The sequence below is a fragment of the Humulus lupulus genome, chromosome 1, assembly GCF_963169125.1.
Source record: "Humulus lupulus chromosome 1, drHumLupu1.1, whole genome shotgun sequence".
NCBI lineage: Eukaryota > Viridiplantae > Streptophyta > Magnoliopsida > Rosales > Cannabaceae > Humulus > Humulus lupulus.
The window spans coordinates 261,630,921-261,638,722 of NC_084793.1; the positions used below are offsets into that span (position 1 = coordinate 261,630,921).

Below are 7,802 nucleotides of genomic sequence, written 5' to 3' on the forward strand. Positions count from 1 at the left end.
CAAAAAACCCCTAATTTTATATATAAATTAAGCTCAGTTTATAGAAAAATAAAATTATGATAATATTAATAGAATTATAATTTTTTTTATCTCATTATGTTATTAATTAAAAAATATTATTATAAAAAATTTAATAACTTATTTAAAAAAATATTTCAATAGTTTATTTTCAACTAACATTTATACTTAGTGTTACAAGTTATAAATTAACATTATTATATACATTTATATATATATGACCACATAACATATTAAAAGTATATATTAAAAAAATAATACATATTTTTATAATATATTTATATAATTTAGTTTATTTTTTAACTTATATTTCGTTAGCTATATTTTTATAAATATATTTTTAAATTTTTATATTTATAAAAATATATATTTTAATATAATAAATAATTTATTAATAGCTAATATTAAATATTATTAAAAAGTTTGATAAATTATTTAGATAATTTATTTTTAACTACAAAGAATTTAGTATTACAAATTATTAATTACTACTTTGACAAGTTTTATTTCAATATTAATTAACTTTTTTGTAAATAATTGTTATTAGTTTTAAAAGAAAAAAAATTAATACTATAACATCATAAGTATCATTAATGATTTTTTATTTAAAAAAACTATTTATTAAATATATAATAACTAATTGAATTAAAAATTAATATTAGAAATTATTAAAAAAAATTAGACAATTATTTGAATAATTTATTTGAAAAAACTCATTTTTTAACTAATAGCTATTCTATGTTGTAAATTATTAATTTAGAATTTTTTTGTACTTGATTAAAAAAATTATTTTGGATAGACAACAGTTTTTGCAGAAATGTCATCTCATGTTAAAAGTAGAAATGCTACGACATTTTCACCAAAACTGTCGTCTCATGTAAGTTTTAATTTGCATGATACAACATTTCTAGAGCTACTATTGTCACATGTCTATTTTTGACACGAGACAACAGTTCTACAAAAATTATTATCTCTCGTGTGTTGCCTAAGTACAACTTTGTAGTAGTGTATGCCTCTGCTTTAGCATGATACGTCAAAAATAACTTTTCTCAAGTCTTTTGTACTCAATGTTTAACCTAAATTAAAACTATTACAATGTTGAACAAGGAAACTTTTAGTTGTTAAAATTCATTTTAAAAGTTATAAATCGACATTCTTTAAATTAAAAATGTGTGTGTATATATATAATATCACTATATTTTATAATATAGTTGAGTTTTTCTTAGTGGACACGCGATACATCACTATATTTTATAATATAGTTGAGTTTTTCACACGTGATACATCACTATATTTTATATTAACCATACATTAGGGGTGAGCATCGGTCGGTTTGGGCGGTTTTTTCACAACAAAAAATCCAGAATTTAGTTTTCGGTCTGGATTGGTCCAATCCAAAAACCGACCAAACCAAACCAGTTTAAAAAAAAACCGACCGTTTTGGACCGCGGTTTGGTCGGTTAAACCGACCAAACCGAATTGATTATTGTTTTTTTTTTTGTAAGTTTTAGTTAAAAAATTAAAAAATTTACATTGTTGGAATCCATTTTTGTGCATTTTTAAAACATAAATATATAGAACATAATTACATTTACAAATTTTAAAGTTTGAAACATAATTAAATTTTTTTATTTTTATTAAAAATTTTAATAATTAATAATTATATAATATTATATTATTATTTTATTATGTTCGGTCGGTTTCGGTTTTATTGGTCGGTTCACCCAAAATTTCAAAACCGACCGAATAGTGGCGGTTTACACCGTCGGCGGTTTTTTTGATTTTCGTTTTAAATAATTTTAGTTTTTTCAGTGTTCGGTAAGTCGGTGTACAAATTTTTTCAATTCTTCGGATTTTATGCTCAGCCCTTCCATACATATAGCAAAATCACCACGTTCTTACGCAACATGTTTATATTTTCTGCTGTTAAAATAAAATAAAATAAACTATATAAAGATGTATAAACAAACAAAGAAAGCGAAATAAAGAATACCACAAAAAATATATTTTTTTTCTCATCTTGGTGCTCTGCTAGGGTTTTCCTCTCTTAGCTTTGCCCCTATCAAAGGGTTTGAATCTGGTCTGAGTGACCTGGTTGGTGGAGTTCGTTGATTGTTTCTCTGGCGTTCTTTGGCTTTGGTGTTCCGTGGTTTGCAAGGTGGGAGCTCTGTTTCTTCTTCTCCAACGACGACTGCATTTTCTTGAAGATTGGGGATCGATTTGCTTCCCTTATTCTCCAGGTGCCTCAAAGGGCTTTCTTGTCTGAACTCGACTGCGTCTCCAAGGTTTGGGTGTTCTCTATTTTAGGGTGTTCTTCTGGGTGGTTTGGCTCTGTTGGATTTCTCTGTGTTGCAGACTCGTTGGTGGTAGGGACAGTCTGTTCTTGGGTGATTTCAAGGAAATTGGGCCCATTTTTCTGGGTTCGTTTCGGTTCTCAAACTCTTCTTTGACCGATTCGTTTTTTTGTTTCTTGGGCTATCTATGGCGAATTCAAGCCTTTCTTTGAAAGAAATTGAAGAAAGGTGTGTGAAACTCCATCTGGATGATGAATAACAAGGAGGATTATACTATGAAACAGTTTGAACCCTTGGGATTTCCAAGTGATGCAGCATATGATGGTTGCTTGGTGGAAGCTAGGGAACAGTCTGTACATTAAAGAGTTGGAAAGCAATCTGTATATCTTTCAATTCTATCATGAAGTATATATTAAGTTGGTGATAGAGGGTAGCCCTTGGACTTGCAACAAAGCACAGTTGATCTTTGAAAGGCTTAAACCAGGGGACAATCTGAGAGTTGTGAAGCTCCATCGTTTGGACATATGGGTTCAGCTACTTGGGCTACATCCTGGGTTCATGGTTGAACGGGTTGTGAGAGATATTGGCAATCATGTGGGGAAGTTCCTTGAGTCAGACCCAAATAACTTCAATAGGGTTTGAAGAGACTATCTCAGAATCTGGGTTTCCTTGGACATTGATATTCCTTTGAAGCGCAAGATGAAGATTAGTCATTCTAATGGAGATTGGTTTTGGGTGAGTTTCAAGTATGAAAGGATACAAACCTTCTGCTTTATCTGTGGTATCATCGTTCACTCTGAGAAATTCTGTCCTAAACCGTTTGATATTCCACTCGACTTAATTGAGAAGCCGTATGGTTTGTGGATGAGGGCAGTTTCGAGAAGGCAACAACTTTTGATTGGGGCTAAGTGGATGAGACAAGGCGGCAGTGATGACACTCCATCGGCAGATTCCATTGAACATAAACAACAGGAGGGCAGGACTACTACCTCATTTAACCAGGAGTTGGAGGGAGTTGGTCAACAATCTCAAGGGGCAGATGGGGCAGAGCTGGTGGTTTATGAGACCAAAAGGCGACGAATTAGTGGGGAATATGAGACGAAGTTTAACATAGACATGGATCTAGTTGCAAATGGCATCAAGGAGATTGGCTCGTCACATCTGACTAAGGCGGGTTCTGTTGCACAGACCCGCCAAGGATGATGAGTTTCATTAGTTGGAATTGCCAGGGGCTTGGGAACAGTCGGAATGTTCAATTCCTTAAAGAAATTGTTTCTCAAAAGAAGCCCAAGTTTATTTTCCTTTGTGAGAATTATTGCTATCAAGACAAGTTCGAGAGGATTCAGTACTCTTTGGGTTATGAGGGGTTGTTTGTTGTCAATCTCGAAGGGCGTAGAGGTGGGTTGGCAGGGCTTTGGCACCATCAAGATGACGGTTCTGTCATTGGAAATTCTACTAACCACATTGACGTGAGTATCAAAGTTGATGGGATGGCTCCTTGGTGACTCACTGGTTTCAATGGTGAGCCGAATAGATCAACTTGTCGAAGATCTTGGAATTTGCTTCGTACTCTTTATGATAAATCCCAGCTACCTTGGTGTATTATTGGAGACTTTAATAACGTGTTGAATCAAAGTGACAAACAAGGGGGGCGACCTTATCCTGATTGGTTGATTGAGGGCTTCCAACAAGTTCTTATGGATTGCAATCTTGTTAATTTGGAGCTTCTAGGCTATCCTTTCACTTGGGAAAGAGGGCGTGGAACCCTGGATTGGATTGAAGTTAGACTCGATCGGGCTCTTGTCTCCCAAAGCTAGTTGTCTTTATTCTCGGATGCCCAACTATACAACATGGAGATTTCTACTTCCGACCACTTTCCTCTCTTCCTTAATCCAGTTCCCAGCACTATTATTCATGTTTCCAAGCTCTTTTGCTTTGAAAATGCTTGGATGAGAGAGCCATTATGCTCTCAAATTGTTGGCAATAGTTAGAAGTCGTGTGCTGCTCTGTCTTGGGAGAAAAAACATGATCACTGCAGCCAAGCTCTCTCTATGTGGCAGGGAATCACAGGATACTTCACTCACCGACTGAAGAAGTGTAACATTGAGATTCAGAAATGGAAGAGCAGTAACGAGGAAGGGTCTCACGCTCGCTACAAAGCTGCCGAGGAAAATCTTGTTGAGATTTTAAGTCAAAAAGAGATCTATTGGCATCAAATGTCCAAACAGTTATGGCCTAAAGCGAGAGATTTGAATAGCAAGTATTTTCATGCCACTACATCAGTTAGGAAAAGGAACAATATGACTCATAAGCTGAAGAAGGAAGATGGCAGCTGGGATGACTGGAATCATGGCTTGGCTGAGCACATATTTGATTACTATTTTCATCTTTTTCAGGCAGATTGTACTGATTGGCAAGCAGTTGTGGACCTGGTTCCCTTGATTATTAATGATGATTAAAATGACAGCCTCCTTCGGCCTATCACTTTAGAGGAGCTCAAAGTGGCTGCTTTCCAAATGAACCCCGACCAGGCACCAAGACCAGATGGTCTAACTCTAGCATTTTTTTTTTAAAATTTGGAATGTTGTGTGCACTGATGTTCTGAAATTTGCCCAGGATTTTTTTGCTTCAGGTGAGCTTCCATATCATTTCAATGAAACTCACTTGGCTCTCATCCCTAAGAAGAAAGGCCCTACTTCCCTTGGTGTTCTTCAACCTATTTTCCTGTGCAATGTTATTTACAAAATTTTGTCTAAAACTTTGGTTAAATGTCTGAAAGAGGGCGTGGGTCGTTGTATCTCGGACACGCAGAGTGCTTTCTTTCCTGGTCGTTTGATTTCTGACAACATTATGGTCTCCTTTGAGCTTCTTCACTATCTTAAAAGGAAGTCTAGAGGTAAAAAGGGGTATATGGCGCTGCAACTTGATTTAAGCAAAGCTTATGACAGGGTTAATTGGCAGTATTTAGAGGCTTTGTTATCTAAAATGGGTTCTCATAGTAGATGGGTTCATCTCCTCATTGCTTGTTTTAACTCAGTTTCTTATACTGTTGCTGTCAGTGGCAAGTTTATAGGTCCTTTGTTGCCTACTAGGGGAATTCATCAGGGAGATCCACTTTCTCCTTACCCTTTTCTGATTTGTACTAAAGGTTTTTCCTCTCTTGAGAAACTTTGAGAGTAAGGGTTGGAATCATGGTTGTAAAGTTGCTTGAAGTACCCCAGCTGTGTCTCACATGCTTTTTGCGGATGATAGTTACATTTATTGTAAAGCTGATTTAGGAAGCGGAGAATTTTAAAAGGCGGCTGCACTCGTTTGACAAAGCTTTGGGTCAGAAGGTAAATATAGAAAAGTCCTCCATTTTCCTTAGCACTAATTTAGACTCATCTCTTGGTTCTTTGATCTTCCAGGAGCTGGGATTGCCTGAAGCTACTGCTGACTCTACTTATTTGGGTCTTCCTAGCCTCATTGGGAGGAACAAAACTGCTATTTTGGGGTTCCTCAAAGATAAAGTTAGGCAAAGAGTGCAAATCTGGGATGGGAAACTCCTCTCTAGGGCTGGGAAGGATGTTCTTATCAAATCCATTGCTCAGTCTCTCCCCACTTATGCAATGAGTGTCTTCCTCCTTCCTCTGAGTATTTGTGAGGATTTGGAGAGACTTATGTGTAACTTTTGGTGGAAATCTTCTAACAACCATGGTAGAGGTATTTCTTGGATGCATTGGGACAAGTTGTGCGTCCATAAGCATGGAGGTGAAATGGGTTTTCTCCATCTTCGGGAATTCAACTTAGCCATGCTTAGGAAGCAAGGTTTGAGTTTACTTAATAGAGAAGATTCTTTGGTTGCCAAGATCTACAAAGCTCATTACTATCCTCATAGTAATTTTCTTGATGCTCATTTGGGCTGCAACCCAAGCTTTGTTTGGCAAAGTATTTGGGAGTCTAGGAGTTTGATTACCAGTGGCGCTCGAAGACATTTTTGATCGAGGAATCACACTCTCATTCTTGGTTATCCTTGGCTGCTGGATGAAGATCACCCTTTTGTCATCTCTAAGCATCCGAATTTACAGAATAAGAGAGTTTTCTAGGTAAAGAGAACTGATTCGTGAGTGGGATGAGGATGTGTTGGCTGACTTGTTCGAGGATCATGATAGAACTTTGATCAAGTCTATTCCTAATTGCCGGTCCTCTTCGAATGACAACTGGTATTGGGGGCATGAATTTTGGGTTGGTACTCAGTTAGTAGTGCTTATCGGCTTCTCCAAAAGCTTCATGGGCGCTGGGTGTCTGACAATAATTCGGGGTTTTGGAGGACGCTTTGGAACCTGAAAATTCCACCAAAGGTGAAAAAAAATTTGTGGCGGGCCATAGCTGGTTGCCTCCCCACCAACTTGAACTTTAAGCTGCGTTTTGTTGAGGCGAGTCCCATCTGTCCTTTGTGTTTGAAAGATCCTGAATCTACTTTCCAAGCTCTCTGTCTTTGTCCTTGTAGTAGGGATTGTTGGTCTTTTTTTAGTATTAGTTTGGATGGAGTTGATTGGCAGGACTTTGGCAACTGGATTGAGTTTATTTTTTCTCCAGGTATTAGCAAGCGGACTCATTTAATTTGCATGATCAGTTGGTCCAATTGGAATGCCCGAAACAATTTTGTGTGGAATGAATCTTGGCTGCCTGCCCACACTATTGTCACATTTGCTTTGACATACTTTGATCATTGGAGTAGTGCTCAGCATATTCATACTCAGAAGTGGAGTTAGCTTCTGCCCAAGGTGATGGGAAGCATGAGCAATGGACTAAACCTGATGTCAATTGGATCAAAGTGAACGTAGAGGCTGCCATATTCCATCCTAAATCTGCCTTTGGTGTAGGCTGGATTGCTAGGAATCACCATGGCGAGATCATTGAGGCTTGGACAAAGCTTTGGCGCCATTGGAGTTAAGGAGGTCCTTAGCTGGGTTAATAGAAACCAGCTGCATAATGTCTGCATTGAAATAGATTGCCAAGTAGTAGTCCACGCTATTCATAGTTCCATGGCTTTACTGTCTCCGTTTGGCTCTCTCACTAAGGATTGTTCAATTTTACTTTCTCATTGTAACTATGTAAATGTTCATTTTGTGAAACGTTCTGTCAACAAGGTTGCTCATTTTCTTACTAAGAGCTCTTGTGTTAATCCAGGGCGTGTGTATAGTGGAGTGCAAGTTCCTCATAATTTGTTCATTCTTGTTCAGGTTGATTTAGGTTGTTAATAAAAGTTTCTTATCTTCAAAAGAAAAGAAAAAAAAAAAAAAAACAGCGGAACTACAAGGTGTATAGACAATATATAATCAAACGTAGTAGTCTTCCCTTAGCAAGATTAATGTCACATGAATCTCCCACAAATATATTACAAGTCAAACTCTATTATATATATTGTTTCATCTTTATACTATATATATATATAACTGTTTCTTTGCTATTATGAATTGAAGCCATAAAAATCTTTAGAAGTCAAAA

At 36.5% G+C, this 7,802-nt stretch overlaps 1 long non-coding RNA gene across 1 annotated transcript; it reads left to right on the plus strand.

The window, feature by feature from the left end:
- The first annotated feature begins 2,003 nt into the window (after positions 1–2,003).
- LOC133805986 (uncharacterized) lies at positions 2,004–7,542 on the plus strand. Its single transcript, XR_009879020.1, has 2 exons — positions 2,004–5,647; positions 5,720–7,542. It is a non-coding gene; the product is annotated as an uncharacterized LOC133805986 (long non-coding RNA).
- The last annotated feature ends 260 nt before the right edge of the window (positions 7,543–7,802 follow it).